Source organism: Mus pahari, chromosome 3, assembly GCF_900095145.1.
Source record: "Mus pahari chromosome 3, PAHARI_EIJ_v1.1, whole genome shotgun sequence".
Classification (NCBI taxonomy): domain Eukaryota; kingdom Metazoa; phylum Chordata; class Mammalia; order Rodentia; family Muridae; genus Mus; species Mus pahari.
In genome coordinates, this window is record NC_034592.1 from 50,896,961 (window position 1) to 50,907,589 (window position 10,629).

A 10,629-nucleotide genomic window follows, 5' to 3' on the forward strand; every position below is an offset into this window, starting at 1 on the left:
CTTATAAATCGCCAATAAAAAATTTTACTAAAAAGTAGCAAATAATTGGTATGAGAAACATGTTAAATGATATCAAAGATTGTAGAAAACACTGGTTATTTAAGTTTTTCATTCAAATACCAAGGTTTAACTGTCTCCATATTTTAATTCAAATTGATGCCCTCTTGTAACAATACTCTGCACTAACAGAACATAAATGTAGTAGTAATAATGTATTGTTTCTAACTTGAATAAAATCTTCCATTTTTCACCTATGAATGAATATTACATTGACTATCTTTTCAGATCTCTTTCTCTGTTCTCTCTCTGGCATGCATACATCATTTCTATGAGATGTGTTAATGAAGATACCACTTAGTTTAATTAAAAATTTGTTTTCTTCATAAGAGGAATATAATTTCTTGAAATATATATATGTATTTATAAATTACTGAAATTAGTTCCACTCTATTGAGCTAATCTCAGCTTTTCCCTAAAAGTGCCACAAAGACTTGTTTTTGAAAACAGAACTTCAATGTACATAATCAAGATAATCAGACAAAAGAGCTGATAATTAAACTTGATAGGTGAGCAGAAATGCAAATCTCTAAATTGTTACAAAAGTTAACTCACGTTTAATTTGCTATCACAACGGATGGGGGAGGGGAAGGCTGCTCATATGTGGCCCTTGGGTTATGCTGTCCTTTTATAGCACTGCAAATTCAAAAGCCTACTAATAACAACTCCATTGAAAGAAGTAGTGTCACAATAAAATCTTAGGAGATAGACTGACTAATAAAGAAACACTAAGTAGGCTTTGTTAATATTTCAAAGTCACTTATTTTTAAAAATACACCTACTATTTTTTGTTATTTTATTTGTGCTCTAAGTCCCAAGACTTTAAACAAATACATTTGTTCTTGTGAATTAGTGTATTTGCATGTGTGTGTGTGTGTGTGTGTGTGCATGTGTGTGTATCTGATGTATGCTCATGTCTGCATACTGTGTATAGAGTGATACACTTGTCTTTGTCTATTTACTTGCCTGAATGTGTCCAAGATCAATGTTTGGTTGTCTTCCTCTGTTCCTTATCATTTTATTTTGAGACAGTATCTTATTGATGCTGGAGCTCACCATTGGGCTAGAATGGCTGCCTAATGAGTTCCCAAGGTTTCTCAGTCTCCACTTCACCTTCACCTGAAGCAACAGGATAGCAGATGGTTATTGCCACTCCCAAATATTATGAGTATATATCCTAGTGATCAAAAATCAACTTCTTGGGGTTGCACAAAAGTGTTCTACACACTGAGACAACTTCTAGCCTCTAGTATATCTTAAAAAGGAAAATAATTTGCTAATTTATGCCTCTTCAAAAATCTGGTGTGAACGTTCAAAATGGAATATGAAAACATATTAAATTATATAATGCTGAAAATTTAATATAGGGCAAAATAAAATACAGAAGAGTAAATAGAAATGATGTAGGTATATATTTATGATATAATTTTGCATTAATTTTTGACTTGAGATCTTTGGAAGCAAAACAAAACGTAACTGTACTGATTCCAGTTATCACAGAAATATGTTAAGTTTTGAAGAGACAAATATTTTTCTGTAATTAAATTCTTGAATAAATATGTTGCATTCTACCATACAAGATAAGAATGATAATTGGCAGTAAAACAAAACCTATTATTTTATTAATTTATGTGGCATAATTTAAATGAAGGCTTTGGACAAATCTAGAAATATCTTTAATATGCTTCTTTCTGATTAAAGAACCTTCATGGGCCTAGATAAAACATTTATAATCAAATATAAAACATTATATCAGTATAATTGAGTAAATTAAAAAAATAAGTATGAATGGACAGGCTACACAATGCAGTAAAACCTTTGCTCAAACCTCATAGATTCTTACTTCTCCTGATTTTTGACCTTACTCTTCATGCCTAGGAAACTAGCCAGTGCAGGGAAGATACCTAATCTAATAACTCTCATAGACAACAATCTTGCTATTGTTCTTTTGAATAATTTCTTTTGAATTAATGTTTGCTTAATATAAACATTATATCTATCTATATTAGAATATATAATATAAACTGTATAAAGTATAAACATAAAATATTATAGATAGAAGATAGATAGATAGGTAGATAGATAGATAGATAGATAGATAGATAGATAGATAGATAGATAGATAGACAGACAGATAGACCAACATAGATCTTGGAGGTTACTTATTTTCTATATAAGTTTTGTGTAGACTCCATATATATTTCCCCTTCTTTTCCTTTAACATGGACAATACTGTTGTGTGAAAATTTAGATTAATTAAGACAAGGTACTCCAAAGTTTCAAATGCTAGTTATGGTGTCATACCTTTGCAATTCAAGCACTGATGAGGTAGAGACAAGTTGATCTCTGGAGCTCAAGGACCCTCTCCATAATAAGTTTTATATGTCCTGTTTTTCTTTATGTCCTACTAAAGCTACATAGGACATTTTAAAGCTCTCAGTTTCAGTGTGGAGAAATCAATGGGATCAAATGTGCACCACGGAGTACAGGACTTGAAGAAAAATTATGTGAAGTTGGTAAACTTGTCAGAAATAAAGATATCAGCTAAGTATTAAATTGATTTTATGATACAAGCATCAACATAACTAGTGTATAAACTATGAGAATTAACTGCACATATAATCTAATAAACATTCAATATAATTCTAAAAGACTGTATTTTTAATTATTTTGTCTCAGTTATTAGTAAAAATCACATAATCTTACAAAAATAAATGAGTTGATTTCTACTTTTTAAATTCCCCTTATGGTATGAAATAATCCTAGGAATTGAAAGATTAATTATCAGTGACATTAATAATCTTTTATTCACATAATCTTACATAGGATATTACAATGAAAGGAATGTACAATATCTATGGGATAAATTACAGTTGTGTACGATTTTTTTAATAATGGAGTTAAGTTGAAAGACGTTCATAACTCTTCATTCTCTCTGTCTGTATCTCTCTGTTTCTTTCTCTTTTCCTCTCTCTTTGTCTCTAATCAAAAGACACATTGAAGCCCTAAGAGACTGAAGTGCCAGTAGGTGAAAACAGCCTAGAGCCATATAGCAGAGGTATTTGAACATATGCAAAAAAAAAAAAAAATGTAGGAGTAGGAAGGAAAGTAAGGGGTGAGGCAACAGAAATGAATTTTACTAAACACGGGTGCTAGATGGGAAAAAGAAAAGTTCCCATGAAATTGAATTTCTGTTGTTTGCATAGAGCTATTGCTTCCTTGGCTTCAATAGAGACATGGACAAGATCATGGTTTAACTGAAAATAGCTTACTCAAGTGTATGAACATTTTAAGCCTTTTCTAGATCAACAATTATGATGATCAGAATATAGGATTAATAGAGCATTTTGGAAAATTTTACAAAAACTCAGTATTCATCAGAAGTGTTAGCGAGAAAAAAAATTCAGATTTCACAAATGAAAGATCATACCATGCTAACTTACAGTACTTGTCTGTGTCAATAATAAAAGAGCCCACAAATGATTTGAAATCAAATATATTTAGATTATAATAACTAAACACCCTTCTTGCTACTATAGAGCTACTAAAAATCAAGCATGGTGTGTAATATTTTTATTAGTTTGGAATTTGGCCACAGCTCTTACCTTGGAATTTTAATGGCCGTGGTTTAACTCTTTCATAAGGTCTAAAGAAGTCATACTTTCTTTAACAGGAACGGCCTATGGATAAATTAGGAGAAGTATATCTAGCAATTTCCTGAGGGGGTGAGGATTGCTTTCTGATAATTTCATCTTCTCTTGGTTTTGCTATTACAGATGAAACTAAAGAACACAGTTCTTGAGTATTTCTTAACTTTGAAATTATGGAGAAGATGTAACAATTCACTTAAATTTGGAATTACTCTTAGACAATGTAATAATTTCCCTTCCATGTACTAAGTGACACATGGCTTGAGGGTTAATCTGGATTGTCCACTGGAATGGATTCGGAATCACTTTGGAGACATGCAGTCTATAATATTGTCCGGCTGCTTCACCCTGATGCTTTTCAGTCTTGCACTAGCCAAAAATAATTCAGTTACAACCCAGTCCACACAGCTAAGCTCAGAATAGTGACAGAAACAGAAAAACAAGAAAATATGAACTCTGGCAAATGAAAAAAAAAAAGGGTAGGGAGCGTCTGAGTGAGTTTAAAGAGTCACACAAAGGCAGCTGCAGATAAAGAAGTCATCAATTGTTGATGAGATGTATATTACTAAAGAGAAACCTCTTGTTCCTCACTGGGACAGTAAGAAGGGTACCACAAAGGCACGACTTGATCTACTCACCACACCAACTTCTTTAAACGTAAAATCAGTGAGAAAAGAATGTCAAAACGTAGAATGTCATGGAGCTTGGGACTCTTGTGCTTTCTCTTGGGCCTTTTTCTTCTGTTTGGTTGATTTTTCCAATTCTTTTGTTAGTTTTTGTTTTATCGTGTTATATTGTTATTTTATTATTATCTCTAAGAAGCCTGTTGGTTTTCCTTTTGTAAATTGATTAATTAATTCCTTCCTAAACATTGCCCCCCTCCCAGGACCACTCAAAAAAGTTCCTCCCTCCATCTGAGAGGACAGCACCCCATCTCCCCAACCTGGTACATCAAGTCTTTGCAGGATGAGTTAAATCCTTTCCCACTGAGATCGGTCACAGTAGCGCGCTCTGCTACATATAAGTTGAGGGTCTTGGACCAGCCCATGTGAGCTCATTTGTTGATGGCTCAGTCTCTGGGGGCTCCTAGAGGTCCAGGGTAAGCTGACTAACTGTTGTTGGTCTTTCTGTGAAGTTGCTATCTCAATGAGGGTCTTTGATCTCTTTTATAACTCTTCCATGGGGGGGGGTCCCAACCTCTGTCCAATGTTTGTCTGTGGGTATTTGCATCTGTCTTAATCATCTGCTGGGTAGAGCCTTTCAGAGGGCTGCTATGCTAGGCTGCTGTCTGCAAGTATAACATAGCATCATTAATAGTGTGAAAGGGTGGTGCCTGCCCATGGTATGGGTCTCAAATTAGTCAGCCAATCCTTCAGTCCCTGCTCCATCTTTGTCCCTGCATTTCTTTTAGACAGGACCAATTTGGGATCAAAAGTTTTCTGTGCAGGTTGGTGTACCCATCCCTCCACTGGGGGTCATGCCTGGATACAAGGGGTGGTCTCTTCAGGTTCCATATTCCATCTGTTGGACATTTCTGCTAAGGTCACCAGAATTGACTCCTGGGAGCTTCCACCATCCCAGGTCTCTGGGACTTCGTAAAGAATACCCCCATCACTGACCCCTGGCAGCTACATATTCCCATTTATTCTTCTGGCCCTGTAGGGATCTCTCCTGTCTCTCCACATGCCTGATTCTGCCCCTCTATTCACCCAGACCTCCCATTACCTACCCAGGTTCCTCCGTCCCTCTACCTCCCATAATTATTTTGTTCTCTCTTTTAAGTGGGATTTAAACATCCTCACTTAAGCCTTCCTTCTTGTTTAACTTCTTTGGGTCTCTGGGGTATATTAAGGGTATTTCGAACATTTTTGGCTAATAGTTACTTATCAGTGAGTAGTGTCCTTTTGGTTCCTGGTTACCTCACTCAAAATGATATTTTCTAGTTCTATCCATTTGTCTCAAAAATTGGTGATGTCCTTGTTTTTAACAGCTGAATATTGTTCCATTGTGTAAATGAATCACATTTTCTGTTTCCATTCTTCGACTGAAGGACATCTGGGTTGCTTCTAGTTTCTGCCTATGAACAAATGATCATCTCACTAGAAACTGAAAAAAAAAAGGTGTTTGACAAAATACATTACCCCTTCATAGTAAAAGTCTTGTAGAGAGCAAGACTAGAAGAGGCATATCTAAACACAATTAAGGTGATATACAGCAAGTCAGTAGACAACATTATATTAAATGGAAAGAAGCTTAGAGCATTTCCACTAAAATCAGGGACAAGACAAGGCTGTCCACTCTCATCAATACAGTACTTGAAGTTCTAGCTAGAGCAATAAGACAACTACATGAAATCAAGGGGATACAAATTGGAAAAGAAGTCTAAATATCACTATTCATGGATGATATGATAGTATACATAAGTGACCCCCAGTATTCTAATAAAGCTGATAAACACGTTCAGCAAAGTGGTTGGGTACAAAATTAACTCAAAGGAACCAGTAGCCCTCTTTTACCAAGCAATAATTGGGCTAAGAAAGAAGTTAGGGAAATAGCACCTTCCACAATGACCACAAGTAACATAAAATACCTTGGTGTAACACTAACGAAGCAACTGAAAGAACAGTATGACAAGAACTTCAAGTACCTGAAGAAAGAAATTGAGGAAGATATAGAAAATGGTAAGATCTCCCTTGCTCATGGATTGGTAGGATTAACATAGTGAAAATGGCAATTTTACCAACAGCAATCTATAGAGTCAATGCAATTCCCATCAAAATTCCAACATAATTTGATTGTCCAATAAGCCTTCTTCACGTACACACGTACACACACACACACACACACACACACACACACACGATCCAGATTAAAGGTGGGACTTTTCTCTTCAAGTGATTTATTTATTAAAAATCCCTTAGAGCTGTACCCAGATGCTTGGATTTTAGTTAACTTCAGGTGTAGTGAAATTGACAACCCAGGATAACCACCATAGCAGGTCTAGAAAAATGGCTATGATTTGATAACAACATTAACACCAATAAGGACCTAATTTTGTATTTTCTACTGCTGTCATAGAAGATGTGCTGGAAATGAAGTGCATATCTTGTAAACATTTGAATTATTTGAAGGCTTAAGTCAAAGTTCTGCCCCAGGGGTCTCCTGCCAAAAACAACTACTTAGGGAAATGGTTTCTTAGGTTCAGTCTTAAGAGTCTGCTACAATTGTTGTGAAAAGAGAAGGGCCACAACTACATCACACAGTGGTAGCAGAAATTGGTATCATTGTCCACGTGGCACTTATTTTGCTAGCATGAAGAAGGTAGAGTAGCCTGTGTAGCTTTCCAGAACCTCAGGACAAGCCTCTATAAGCTTCCCAGTTTGTATCTTCTTTCATGCCTGCAAAACAAATACCACATGGAGTCTCACAGGGATCACTGAGTGAGCGAAGCAGAGTAAGTGATGCCTAAGTTGGAATAGATACAGATATGCACCGTGGATAGCTGCAGGCAGGGGGCAGAGGTGGTCCAACAGTCTGGCTATTTGTACCTTTAGTGGTTTAGCCAGAAAGGTGAAACACAAGGCTACTGAAGTATAAATGGTGCCACCAAGAGCTTCATAAATCCAATCCAATGTTAAAGAATTTGGTGTTTGCCTTGTTGGGTTTCAGCCTTGAAATTAGTCTTTTGGTATCCTGATTCCTCCTTTTTGGAACAGGAATGCTTCTTCTGTCATTCTAAATTTTAAGTATGAAATTTGAGGTTTATTAGTTATTATTATTATTATTATTATTTTACAGAAGTCTAAGTTAAGAGATTTCTCAAGTCTCAATAGAATTTCTACAATTTGAGCTTTTGACCAATGCTAGAACTGTTTAGACATTGAGAACTCTTGGAGAGTTCCACAGTCTTGCCTCCCACGGTTAAGAGAAATGGTACCCTTAAGACTGTAAACCCAAATTCCCTCCTTCCATTGTTTCTTTTGTCAGGTTTCTAACAGCAATAAGAAAATTAATGAATATATCATTATCCTATACATAACTGAAAAAGCATATATTCTAAAACTAAAAGAGAAAGTAATGTAGCCTGTGAGTACTATACAACAATGTCCTCATGTGAAGAATGCATTACTCAAATGGTTTATGTAAAGATAAACAGAATTACCATAAGTCTAAGAAAATTCAGCATTAATTGGAAGTATTTAGTAATCTTTTACATTCTGTCAAAAGTGTGCAAAGTGTTGAAATAAAAAGATGAATAATATTTAGCCCTTTCCTTCTTAAAACTCACATCCTATCCAGAGAACCTAGCGAATGATGATGGTACCATGTACTAAATGCCTTGTAAGAGATTTTCACCAAATCATAAGGATAAGGTGCCCCATCTTCCTCCCTTTAAGCATAAGTACATTCTAACCCTCTATGAATAAAGGCAGTCTTGTTTCATAAAGGATCCCAAAATAGTAGAGCGAGGGTGGGGCTGTTCATCGTTCCCCAGAGAAATGGTGTTGTCCCACTGTGAGTGTGTTCACTGACAAGTTAGTTTCCTTTGTATTCTTGAAGTATCATTTTCTTGCTAAACAGGAAGATTGATTCAATGATCTAATTAATAGCGCATTTTTCGTGTTGGAGAAGATAAGTACAATGGTTGCCAACTAAGAGATGTAATTTGGCAGCAATGCACAAGAGATCATGATCTTCAAATTATGCTACTTTTTTTTGAATTAGTGAAAAGACAATGGCAATAAATGAAGGTCTTAGTATAAGGCCTATATGCCACCTTTAAGATTGCAGAATTAAATGCATAATCTAGGTTGTTGTTATCTTGTCTCAAAGATAGCAGAATTGGGTTAATTGAACAAATTATTTTTCAGGTTTTGCCATCATAAGTAAGATCCCAAATTAGAGTTATGGTGCAAAATTTACTAACTAATTTGTAGTAAAATTACTCAACATTGAATTTATTTTTAATAGTTTGAAAAACAAATATTTTTTGAAAGATTCTATATTTTATTACTGGATAAAAACCCTAATTTAAGATATGAGCAAGTCACCAGGTTAAAAATGTTGAAATCCGTCTGGTAGGACTGATTGATGACAACTCAGTATAAACCCTCAGTCTTGCCATTGTGTGAGTCCTTACAGACCCAGCTTCGTTCTCCTCCAGTGTCTTCTCTTAGAGTTTTACCTGATTTTGTTACCAGTTTTCATCTGGATCCACTGAGGAACAGGACGATTTTGCTTCTATTTCTTGGCCAGAAATCACTTGATTCTACAAGTCTTGTGAGAAGACATGGTGAGAAGCCGAATCAGGCATAGTGCGTACGATAGCGAAGAAAAGAAGAGTGAAAACAAATATTTAAGACAATATACGCCCAAGACCTACTAAAAATTTCTCCTGGCTATGTACAGCATTTCCTTATCTTACTGCTAATGTCTTTTTCTGAATGCCAAACCCAGAGAGATGCCATTCTCAACTTCCCACACCATACTGCCATATAAACTCTGATTGGTTAATGTATCACTTCCTTTACAATAAATGCCTTTCCATGGTTAATGTCTTACTTCCCATCTGATGACTTCTGTTCAAATATATTTAATGGTGCCAGCAATGTAAAACAATCTTAAATTAAATGTTATCTTTCTCTTTCATAATATGGTGTTGTACTTATCCAACAAAATGACAGTTAATTGGTAATTCTGAAAATAAAAACACGCCTTCCCTCAGCCAAGCAGATGTTGTGCTGGTTTTATGTTAACAACATGCATTTCACTGATGGCTGCCCTTATCTGAATGTGTTCGATTGTTATTTAATACACAATAAAAGTTCCCAGCTCCCTAAATAACAAGCTCTTTGAAGACAGGATTTGTGTATTAGAAGCACAACTACCTTACCCAGATGTTTATATACAGTCAGTACAAAAGCAGATATTCTGTGATGACCATCAGTAGGAAGCAGAGATATTAATGTACATATTCTTCCCTTCTTAGAAGAAACAAGAGGAGGCAGTGGACAGGTCCAGATATGTTTATTATGAACAAAATTGGGTTGTTAATCTAAAGATATCTAACCAATAATATTAATTAAGTTTCTAAACATCTTGCTGAAGTATAATTATCCACACTTTATAGAGTAGGGAAAGAGGCAGATGGTAATAATGTACTGGGAGCTACTGAGATGTTTTCATTACACAGTAATAAAATGGAAATCAAGCATCCTGTCTGCAAGAAACTGTTTTCATCAGCTATTTTGAGTTGTCACGCTTACTTGCATGAATAATCCTGATAAAACATTTCCCCAGGACCGTCTTCTTTTTTTTCCTCTAATAGAATATTGGTTAAAATCATGACCGGAGGCAATCAGATTTAGACTAAGAAAGTTCTTATCATACTTTCCATATGTAAGTACTTGAGGAAATTGTTCCACCCTTTTTAGCTTTCTGTCATCTGTAAAATGGGAGGAAATATGTACCATAGCTGCCTCAATGGGCCATTACAGTGATCAGAGGAGATCAGGTGTAAACCGTCCCGGAACTGCTACATTCTTTCCAGTAGTGACAAGCACGAACAGGCCCCAAAAACCTGGGCGCTGTCCTGAGGCAAAAAGTCCAAGGAAACTCAGTCTCCTGGAATGGTGGCATCCTCCATGTGCTTCCCCGGAACTGCTACATTCTTTCCAGTAGTGACAAGCACCAACAGGCCCCNAAAACCTGGGCNCTGTCCTGAGGCAAAAAGTTCAAGGAAACTCAGTCTCCTGGAATGGTGGCATTTTGTATAATGAATGTTCCAATGTCCTTGCTTTAGTTGGAAAACAGATCCATGTGCTTTCCCTTAATACATAGCCATATCAGATCCTGGGCAGTCAGTCCTTGAGCTGACCCTTGGGTCTAGGCAGCTAGTCACTGCCCTACATAGGAATTTATC

The 10,629-nt window shown here is 35.8% G+C and overlaps 1 pseudogene; it reads right to left on the reverse strand.

The window, feature by feature from the left end:
* Positions 1-8,843: 8,843 nt before the first annotated feature.
* LOC110317543 lies at positions 8,844-8,999 on the reverse strand (annotated as a pseudogene).
* Positions 9,000-10,629: the final 1,630 nt, after the last annotated feature.